The sequence below is a fragment of the Lygodium microphyllum genome, chromosome 24 (assembly GCF_053477565.2).
Source record: "Lygodium microphyllum isolate KBCC chromosome 24, Lygodium_microphyllum_v1.1.10, whole genome shotgun sequence".
NCBI lineage: Eukaryota > Viridiplantae > Streptophyta > Polypodiopsida > Schizaeales > Lygodiaceae > Lygodium > Lygodium microphyllum.
Window position 1 is genome coordinate 46,989,092 of NC_141158.1, and position 11,515 is coordinate 47,000,606.

Here is an 11,515-nt window from a genome sequence, read left to right on the forward strand (position 1 = left end):
TGACAAGGGAATTCAGCTATTTGCGTCCATGACGAGGGTATATGGCACTATGGTGGACTTACTAGGATTTTGGCTTGGCAAGTGGGAACAACATTAAGCCTATTCCTTTTCATTTGTGTGCAATACACCACATGGAGAGTATTGTAGTAAAAATTGAACTTGGTTAAAACTCTTTGTGGTGAATACTCTCTATATAGAGTATGCTAAAAACAAAGGTGGTCTTTTTTTAGGATTGATTATGGAAAAAGGTACCACAAATGATTGGAGGGAAATCCGGAAAGGGGGGAAGTTTTTTTTGAACGTTGAGACAGAGACAGAATTGTATGCCTCAAGGTCCTGGAACCAAGACTTCTGAGACGTCACAGAATCATGGGACACGACAATCAACTTCACGTTGCACTTCTGGAGCTCCGACAGAGCTCAACTCGGTGGTGCTGACAAGACTGAAATCAGCTAGGTGAGAGAAGGTGATGGCAAAATTGTTGCTGATATAGCCGTAGAGTTGATGTAGCCGTGAATGGAGTTTGGGGATGAGATCGCCGATGGTGAGGCCCAGCATGATGACAGGACAGAGAGGATATTAAATAGCCTAAAATTTGATCATGTGTGTGAGAGAGTATATGCGCACGCAGGTTGCTGTAACGACTCTGAGTTCAACATGAAGTGAGGGGAATCAGAAGGAAAAAAAAGAGGATCATGGTCGCAGAGGAACAGATGCTCTGAAGTAGATTGTGCTTTGAGGCAGATTTCTCTTTGATGCAAATTGCGGTGATTGACACATGCCATCTAGCAGTCTCATGCCACATGCTCGTTCATTAAGAAGAAGAATTCATGAGCTTACGAGCGCAGTTTCTGACTGTGGATTCCAGGGAGATGATGTGACATGTGTATAACTTCTGAAATTACCATCTTCAACAACGTTTGGAGGAATCCAAGCGCTAAAAGTGGACGCAAGCGGAAGGAGGAAAAGCATCGCAGCGTTCGATCAGGGAGTTACCTCCGTCTTTTACAGCAGCTTTTGCTGAACTCCTGCAAGAGGTGAGCTTCCAGGGAGGAAAACCGATAAGCGAAGAATTTTACATCAACCATATAACAGGAAGAGATGATGTTGAGGTGATTAAACATTTATTCCCTGTCTGGGATAATGAGAAATGTGCCAAATTCATGAAAAAAAAAGAAGCTCGTTTTCGCAGTCTTGCAAGGAAGCTACTTAAGCCTGTAGAAGGTCTGGAAGGACTCTGTGAATGGATAAAACAGAATGGTCTCCAACGCGCTGCTGTTACAAATGCACCTCGTGAAAATGCTAAGTTAATGATCTCGTTGCTTGACCTCACAAATTTCTTTGAGATTCTTGTGGTAGGAAGTGAATGTGAAAGAGCAAAGCCTTTCCAGATCCCTATCTGAAGGCTCTGGGGCATTTCAGTCTCGCACCTGACCAAGCATTAGTGTTTGAGGACTCTCCAACTGGTCTGAAGACTGCTGTATCAGCTGACATGGCAGCTGTTGGTGTAGCAACGAGGAATCCTGAAGAGTCATTGCTCAAAACTGGAGCATTGTTTGTTATCAACAATTTTAAAGAGCCAAAATTATGGGACTTGTTGCAAGGGAAATCATAACTTCAACTGTTCTCAAACTCTTTTTGATTTAGAGCTTCCTAAAAAGACCCTTAGTCACCTACTTGACTAAGTGACCCTTATAAGAACCATCTCTGACATTGGATTATTTATTTGTTTGATCTTCCATCTTGATATATATCAAGGTCTTCTGAAGACGCGACTTTGCTTTCGAAAACCCTTCGACATCTTGGTGAACTCGACGTGAAAGCGTCGCAGAAATTTCAGGATGGGAGATTCTTCAGCCTCTATTTCAGCTTCTTCTACAACTCCAGCTGCGTCTACTTCAGCTCCATCAATGACTGCTGCGTCAAGTACTTCAACGGAGGATCTAAAACAGATTTTGCAGAATGTGTCCATGTATATGCAGCTCCAAAATTAGCAAACACAAATGTATATGCAGCAGCAACAACAATTGCATCAACAGCAGTTGTCTCAGCAAAGGCAACTCTATTCGGAGCAGGAGAATGCAAATAGCGCGACTAAGGCTATTGAAGCAGTTGAGAGTGAGAAGAAGCTATTTGACGGGCGTAATGTGTCAGCATATTTGAAGACATATGAGATCAAGATGGGGTTTTTTGGAGTTCTTGCTGGACTTATGAGTAAGTACTTCCTTCGTCTTGTCACACCTGCTTTGAGGACAAAGGTGACTGATTTATTTATTCAAAATACACATTGGCAAGATTTTAAGAAAGCCTTGAAAGAAGAATATTTCCTTGAGGACTTTGGTATGGCTACTCGGCGGTCATTCCGAGAGTGGGTCTACATGCCAAACAAAGGTCTTGCTGCTTCGGAGTTGATTCGAGAATTCGAAGAGAGGTATAGTCAGCTTGATGCCATTGAACAAAGAGCATTGGATGTTGAAAAAGTTGAGCTTTTCTTGCAAGCTGCAGATCCTGCTCTTCAAGAAGAATTGGGTGAGCTTCTTGAAGATCGTACGAAGCCTATGGGTCTTAAAACTGATTGGCAGGATGCTCAGGATGCCGTCTCGACTTTGACCAAGAGGAGGATATGGAAGACTCGCCTACAGAATGGTTCCATGACACCTACACTATCATCTGCTCCTATGCCTACTTCTATCCCTGTTATTTCTTCTCCTCCTCAGCCGGTTTCTTGGCCTATGCTAGTGCCTACTGTTTCTACTCCACCTATTCCTTCTGTTCCACGACCGATGCCTACACCTTCTGCTCCAAAACCATCCGCTCCATCGGTGCCTACTTCTCTTGATGACATAATCAAAGGTATCACAGATTTGACACTTGAGTCAGTCAAAGCGGAGTTGGTGGGTAAGTTGAAGGAGCAGTTTGCTTCGACTGTGCCTACTACTTTTTCCAGTGCTCCTACTGCACCTAGGAGTGCTCCTAGTGCTCCTAGGAGAGATCGGAGATGTATTTGGTGTGATAGTACGGAGCATCAGAATTGCAGGGATTGTGACTCTTTTCAGGATGCAAGGAGGCAGAATTTGGTATATTGGGGGAAAGATGGTAAGATTTGGTTGACTGAGACAGGAGCTCCACTTGCTACCAACTTTGGTAAAGGTGGAATGAAGAAGTAAATGGAGGACATGGCTGCGCGTACTTCTTATGTGACGGCTAGAGGTGATGCTTCTGCATATGGAGTACAGATTGAGAAGGGATCGGAGACTCAGTCCGCACTATGGACTTATGCTATGGAGACTGCAAACAAGGGGAAAATTCAGCAAACTGTTTTGACTAGCGCAGGCTCTAGCATCAGATCAGAGACAGGATGGGACTCGCCTGTTGACAGGTATTCTATTTATGCTTATTTGGCTAAATCTCATGGTGCAGATGTATTTGTTGAGGAGAAGCGTAAGAGGGATGAAGACAATCCAAGTGCAGCTAAGAAGACTAGAGGGGGTGAGTTTGTTACTCCACCTACTACAGGACCATCTTCAAGACCAGGGCCAGATCGACAGATGGAGGATGCTCAAAAGAGGGAAAAGAGGCAAGAGCCTAGAGAGAGAAAGCAGCCAGGATTCAGATTGATGTCCGATATTGAGACATCTACAGACATGAAGAAAATCTTTAATGATAAGATACTTGGCAGTGAGGTGACTTTCACTATTTCTGAGGTTTTGGGCATCTCAAAAAGAGAGTTTTAGGATCAGTTTCAGGAGGTCCTGAAGAGGAAAAGACATGCATTGGCTACCACTGATACACAGGGAGTTTTGATTGGAGAGTTGGATGATGATGATGATGAGGTTATGGTTGATAATGCTTCTGTTTTGCCGCAGGTAGAAAAGAGGGTTCAGCCTATGCATTATGCTGAAATTGATGAGCCTGTTTTGATACCACGTAGTCACTTCTCGCGGAGCCATTGGGCTAGGGCAACTACAGAGACGATGGTAAAGATTGGAGAGAAACAGGTGCCTTATGTTGCATTGGTTGATCATGGTTCAGAGATTAATCTCATAGTACGTGGAGTTTATGAGAGTAATAGATGGCCTATGGATGTAGAGCATGGGTGGCGTATGAGAGCCGCCAATAACACTGCAGGTGATTTATATGCTGCTTGCCCTAGTGTCAGGGTTTCTATTGGTGATGTAGAGGAGGATTTTCATTTCTTTGTGCAGGATTCATGCTCGTATCCCATAATTCTTGGACAGCCATTCATTACAGAGATGCGCATGGAGACAAAGGTCATGGATGATGGATCTGCTTATGCACGGATTCGCAGTAAAGATGGTATGAGAGCAGTTCAGTTTATGACTGTATGTGTGAACCATGTTAGAAACAGGGATACTCTCAGAGATGCACCCTTGCCCACTGTGAGGGATTCGGGTTTTCATTAGGTACCGCCGTTTCGCAAGATGACGGTCGTACAGAGGAGAGGAGATTGGAGTTCTCGCCTCCTGGCAGCAGCAGTGTTTTCTCCTCCGGTTATGTTGGGAATTTCAGCAAACAGTTCAATGAGCTATCAGAAGACTTCTAGATTGTCTAGAGCTGCCAGGTAGTATATATGCAGGAAGGAGAAAAATTTGAAAAATGCAGGAATTTTGGAGGATGATGAGCACATAGATGGTATGTATGACAGTGTGATTTGTGCAGATACGATGTCAGAGATGGGAGATATGCTGAAAACTGATATGCTGAATTGTCATGGTAATGTATTAGTGCAGTCCCTGGACATGTTTCATGAAATTGCAGATTTTGTGTCACAGATTGAGTCAGAGGCTGAGGAAACTCAGCAAAGAGTGTTGAGTGCTAAAGAAATTCAGCAAACAGAGTTTCCAGCTGGTTATGATCAGCTTTCAGAGAGACAGAGGGCTGAAAAATTTCAGCCAACAGAGTTTACTGCTGAAATATTTCATCATTCAGAGTTTGGGGCTGTTCCTATGCAGTCCATAGAGCAGAGGGCTGAGAATATTCAGCCATTGGAGTGCAGAATTGCTGATTTACAGCAAGGTTTATGTAATGCAGAAGAGCATAATGAAGCCAGGGTTGACACGAAGTACAAAACTGTGGATAAGAAGGTGAAGCCGGTTGCTCTACCGCTTCCACCTGACAGTGATCAACAAATAGAGAGGGCTGCTAAACAGCAAATTTTGAGGAATCCGGAGCATATTGGTCATAAATTTTTAGCAGAGACACTTGCTGAATAGAAAATTGGAAATGGTGATTTCTTGTTACCCATGGAGAAGCAATGCTTTCAGGAGATGCTTGAGCGTCATGGAAGGGGATTTGCTTTTGTCCCACATGAGATTGGATGTGTGAATCCTGATATTGTTGCTCCTATGGTTATTTTTACTATTCCTCATATTCCATGGAATCTCCGACCTATTCCAGTGCCTAAAGCACACTTGCCAAAGCTGATTGATTTATTGAATGAGAAAATCAGGATGGGAATCCTTGAGCCTTCATCTGCACCATACTCAAATAGGTGGTTTACAGTTCCAAAGAAGAATGGTACTCTTCGATTTATTCAGGACATGCAGCCAGTGAACAGAGTTACTATCAGGAATGTTGGTATAGGTCCAGTTGTGGATGAGTTTGCAGAGGCATTTGCTGGACGTGCCATCTATTCTTTGGGTGATTTGTATTCAGGTTATGATCAGTTTCAGCTGGCTTTGGAAAGCAGGGACATAACCACCATGAGAACTCCTATTGGGCTTGTCAGGACGTGTACCTTGCCTCAAGGTGCCACTAATTATGTTGCGCATATGATGAATGCCATGCATAAGGTCCTTCGTGATTACATACCTCAGCTTACTATGCCTTTCTTGGATGATGTGCCCATTAAGGGGTGTGCAGAAGAAGAGAAGAATGAGAACCTAAATGAGCAGGGATGCAGGTACTTTGTGGCTGATCATATTTCAGCATGTGAGAAGATTTTGGCCAGGTTAGAAGAAGTGAACTTGACACTTTCAGGGCAAAAATCTGTTTTTGGAGTAAATGAGGTTGTCATTGTTGGGCATATGTGTGGATATTATGGCAGGAAACCCTCACCTGATAAGGTGAATGCTATAGGCAAGATTGCAGAGTATTGTTCTACCACTTCTGAGGTACGGAGATTCATTGGTGCTTGTGTGTTTTATATGATTTGGATACCTCATTTTGCACACATTGCAGATTGTTTGTATCAGCTGCTTCGAAAGGGGCAGAAATTTTATTGGGATGAGAGCCACACTAGAGCCATGCGGAAATTGAAGAAGTTATTGCAGAATGCTCCTACTCTCAGGAAAGCGGATTATAATTGTGATAGGCCTATTGTATTGACAGTTGACACTAGTCCAATTGGCATAGGTTGGGCTGTGGGTCAAGATGATGCAAATGGAAATAGGTATGCTATTCGGTTTGGGGCGAAAGTCCTAAACGAGAGACAGAGGAGATATCCGCAAATCAAGAGGGAGTTCTTGGGGATTGTCACGGCTCTCAAATGTGACAAGGAGTACTTTATTGGAGCTTCAGTTGTGGTAGAGACAGATTGCTTGCCATTGATTGGTATGATTACGAGTTGCTCTACTCCGGATATAGCTATGTTGAGATGGATTGCATACATCAAGTCATTAAATCCAGAATTTAAACACATAGCAGGGAAGGATAATCCAGTGGCAGATATGTTGTCTAGAGCCAGATATGATGATGAGGAGACTCTACTTGCAGAAGAGGATGATGCAGAACTTTCAGCCACTATGGTTGATCATGTTTGTCATGTTTATGATATTGTGGCTTTCACAGAAGAGCTCTATGTAGGAGATTGGTTGCAGATTGGCAGGTACCTTAGTACACTAAGCAAAAGAGATGAATGGACAGATGAAGAGTTCAAGAAGATCAGAAGGAAAGCCTATGGTTATTTTCTCAAGGACGGATTTCTTTGGAAACATCCGAAGAAAAGAGGCAGATTACCTTTGCGGGTTGTCTGCGATAGAGAGACACAGTTACAGGTGATGAGGGAGTTTCATGAGAGTCCTTGGGCTGGTCATAGAGGAGTATGGGCTACTTATGAGAAAATCAAGGAGAAATATTGGTGGAAAGGCATGTATAGAGATGTTTCTCACTTGGTTGAGACTTGCAGAGACTGCCAGATGTATTCAGTAGTGCGTCATAGAGATGAGCTTCATCCAACCTATCCGCTATGTATTCATTATAAGTGGGTAGTTGATTTGGTTACCATGCCTATGGGTCTATGGCAGATGAGGTACATTGTTTTGGCTAGAGAGGATCTTACCAATCATGTTGAGGGCAGATCTTTGAGAACGAAGACCACTAGTGCAGTGTGTAAGTTCTTATTGGAGGAAATTTTCTGCAGGTATGGTTGTGTGGGTAAGATCACTACGGATCGTGGTGAATTGGATGCAGATGAAGCTAGGGAGTTTTTCTCTCAGCTAGGAATCAAATTGGCTCTAACCACAGCATACAATCCAGAGGGAAATGGGAAGAGTGAAAGAGGGCATCCGCCAATAGTGAAAGCATTAGCCAAAGCATGCAGAGGACGGATTGGAGAATGGCCAAGACTTCTACCATTTGCTTTGTGGGCTGATCGTACGACTCATAGTGTTACCACAGGATATATGCCTGCAGAGTTGATGTATGGTCAGAAACCTGTTATGCCGATTGAGACTTGTGCTTTGACTTGGTCAGTTTTACCTTGGCAGGAGGATTTGACGAGAGAGGAGCTCTTAGCTCTTCGGATTCGACAGTTGGAGAGGAGACCTGAGGATATTCAGCTAGCTATTGACAGGTTGAAGGTTGCTAGACTGAGAAATAAGGACAGGTTTGACAGCAGGCATCGCTTGCGACCAAGAGCAATAGAAGAGGGAGATTGGGTATTGGTCTTTGATAGCAGCCTTGAAAATCAGCATACTGCACTTCGAAAGATGGTGAAAAGATGGTTTGGGCCATACATAGTCAGACATGTCTTTGATAATGCAACATATGAGCTGACAGAATTGGATGGAACAGTGCTTAGAGTGCCTATTGCTGGAAAAAGAATCAAGATTTTCAAGAAAAGAGATGATGAGGATTATGCATTGGAAGAATTTTCAAGAGAAGAGCAACGACAAGAAACTCCAATGGAAGAGACAGATGATATGGCTGATAATCTTGTTGATCTACCGGAAATGCATAACGAAGAGATTGATTTGTTTGTGGATCTTGATGATAATGATCATGGGTAGTTGGCCCATCCGGAGGATGCGCAGGATTAGAGGGGGTGGATGTCGTATTGCTGCGCATTCGAGGTGTGAAAACCACCCAAAAGTTGTGCGTGTGATTTGATACTTTGTACATACTTAGTTGTTATGTTTGCTCTTTCATTCTATGCTGAAGACAGAGAAGAACAGGGATTTTTTTTTGATATTTTAAGATATGCCGATTATGGGTTTTGTGAGGAAGTACTAAACTATTTCCAAGAGATGCAAATCGAAGTACATTGGAGGATAAATATGCCAAATGTGGGAGCTTGCTTGATGTTCAGCACATGTTTGACTGCATACCATAATGTAATGAGTATTTTTTGGAGTTTCCTTATCCTTGGCTATGTTGACAAGAGAATTCAGCTATTTGCGTCCATGACGAGGGTATATGGCACTATGGTGGACTTACTAGGATTTTGGCTTGGCAAGTGGGAACAACATTAAGCCTATTCCTTTTCATTTGTGTGCAATACACCACATGGAGAGTATTGTAGTAAAAATTGAACTTGGTTAAAACTCTTTGTGGTGAATACTCTCTATATAGAGTATGATAAAAACAAAGGTGGTCTTTTTTTAGGATTGATTATGGAAAAAGGTACCACAAATGATTGGAGGGAAATCCGGAAAGGGGGGAAGTTTTTTTTGAACGTTGAGACAGAGACAGAATTGTATTCCTCAAGGTCCTAGAACCAAGACTTCTGAGACGGCACAGAATCATGGGACACGGCAATCAACTTCACGTTGCGCTTCTGGAGCTCCGACAGAGCTCAACTCGGTGGTGCTGACAAGACTGAAATCAGCTAGGTGAGAGAAGGTGATGGCAAAATTGTTGCTGATATAGCCGTAGAGTTGATGTAGCCGTGAATGGAGTTTGGGGATGAGATCGCCGATGGTGAGGCCCAGCATGATGACAGGACAGAGAGGATATTAAATAGCCTAAAATTTGATCATGTGTGTGAGAGAGTATATGGGCACGCAGGTTGCTGTAACGACTCTGAGTTCAACATGAAGTGAGGGGAATCAGAAGGAAAAAAAAGAGGATCATGGTCGCAGAGGAACAGATGCTCTGAAGTAGATTGTGCTTTGAGGCAGATTTCTCTTTGATGCAAATTGCGGTGATTGACACATGCCATCTAGCAGTCTCATGCCACATGCTCGTTCATTAAGAAGAAGAATTCATGAGCTTACGAGCGCAGTTTCTGACTGTGGATTCTAGGGAGATGATGTGACATGTGTATAACTTCTGAAATTACCATCTTCAACAACGTTTGGAGGAATCCAAGCGCTAAAAGTGGACGCAAGCGGAAGGAAAAGCATCGCAGCATTCGATCAGGGAGTTACCTCCGTCTTTTACAGCAGCTTTTGCTGAACTCCTGCAAGAGGTGAGCTTCCAGGGAGGAAAACCGATAAGCAAAGAATTTTACATCAACCATATAACAGGAAGAGATGATGTTGAGGTGATTAAACATTTATTCCCTGTCTGGGATAATGAGAAATGTGCCAAATTCATGAAAAAAAAAGAAGCTCGTTTTCGCAGTCTTGCAAGGAAGCTACTTAAGCCTGTAGAAGGTCTGGAAGGACTCTGTGAATGGATAAAACAGAATGGTCTCCAACGCGCTGCTGTTACAAATGCACCTTGTGAAAATGCTGAGTTAATGATCTCGTTGCTTGACCTCACAAATTTCTTTGAGATTCTTGTGGTAGGAAGTGAATGTGAAAGAGCAAAGCCTTTCCAGATCCCTATCTGAAGGCTCTGGGGCATTTCAGTCTCTCACCTGACCAAGCATTAGTGTTTGAGGACTCTCCAACTGGTCTGAAGACTGCTGTATCAGCTGACATGGCAGCTGTTGGTGTAGCAACGAGGAATCCTGAAGAGTCATTGCTCAAAACTGGAGCATTGTTTGTTATCAACAATTTTAAAGAGCCAAAATTATGGGACTTGTTGCAAGGGAAATCATAACTTCAACTGTTCTCAAACTCTTTTTGATTTAGAGCTTCCTAAAAAGACCCTTCACCTACTTGACTAAGTGATCCTTATAAGAACCATCTCTGACATTGGATTATTTATTTGTTTGATCTTCCATCTTGATATATATCAAGGTCTTCTGAAGACGCGACTTTGCTTTCGAAAACCCTTCGACAACGTTAAGGACCATTCCAGGGAACCGTCCGTGGCCAAGGAGCCGTCGTCATGGACAGAGGAAGAACCTCCCGTGTTGCCAACAAGAAGCTGTGTGATGAAGAAGACCTATCCATGGAAGCAGACATTGAGAGGGCAATGGTTCATGCCGCTCTTCACAAGAAAGGCCCGAATAGCCTGTTCTCGGTGATTCAAACTCCATTGGATTATCAAGGTAAAAGATTCAAAATCTTGATTGATTGTGGCAGTACCTATTCCTTCATTTCACCAGTTTGTGCGAAAAGATTAGGAATAGCCACAAATGATACACCTACCTTGATTGTGGAATTAGAAAATGGTCGTGAGGTCACTTGTACTAGGCAAACTGCTAAGGTGAAATTCCTACTGGGTGGAAAGTCGACTTCGGTCAGATTCAGGGTTATGAACCTAGGTATCCACGAGTGTTTGCTTGGAATGGATTGGCTTAATCCTAATCATGCCCACATTCACTGTGGAAAGGGCCAAGTTTCCTTTCAAAATTCTGAAGGGGAATTGGTCACAACTCAAGGAGAGGCTGGTATGCCAAAAATTCAACTGGCCAAAGCATCTCGGATAATAAAAGGAGTTAGAAAGGGACTACCTGTTTATTTGATTAAGCTAAATAAGCTAGATCAGAATCGGGAGTCTAGAAAAGAACCTTTATGGCTAAAGGAATATGCAGATGTATTTCCTGAAGAGCTGACAGAACTTCCCTCTCAAAGGGAAGTCAATCACGAAATCAAGCTAGTGCCAGGAGCTGCACCAATTGCAAAGAGACCATATAGGATGTCCATCCTGGAAGTGATTGAGCTAAAGGAGCAACTCAAGCAACTGTTACACCAAGGCTACATTCGTCCTAGTAGTTCGCCATGGGGAGCTCCAGTGCTGTTCTAGAAGAAGAAAGATGGAACACTTCAATTATGCATTGACTACAGAGGGTTGAATCAATCAACCATTAAGAACAAATACCCCATTCCAAGAATAGATGAACTTCTTGACCATCTTCAAGGTGCGAAGATCTTCTCCAAGATTGATCTTAGGTCTGGATATTATCAGATAAGGATCAAGGAAGAAGATATCCCAAAGACA

At 43.0% G+C, this 11,515-nt stretch overlaps 2 pseudogenes; both read left to right on the forward strand.

Annotated features, from left to right (window-relative positions):
- Nucleotides 1-517: 517 nt before the first annotated feature.
- Nucleotides 518-1,616, forward strand: LOC148015044 (haloacid dehalogenase-like hydrolase domain-containing protein Sgpp pseudogene; annotated as a pseudogene).
- A 7,516-nt stretch (nucleotides 1,617-9,132) lies between these two features.
- On the forward strand, nucleotides 9,133-10,228 carry LOC148015045 (haloacid dehalogenase-like hydrolase domain-containing protein Sgpp pseudogene; annotated as a pseudogene).
- Nucleotides 10,229-11,515: the final 1,287 nt, after the last annotated feature.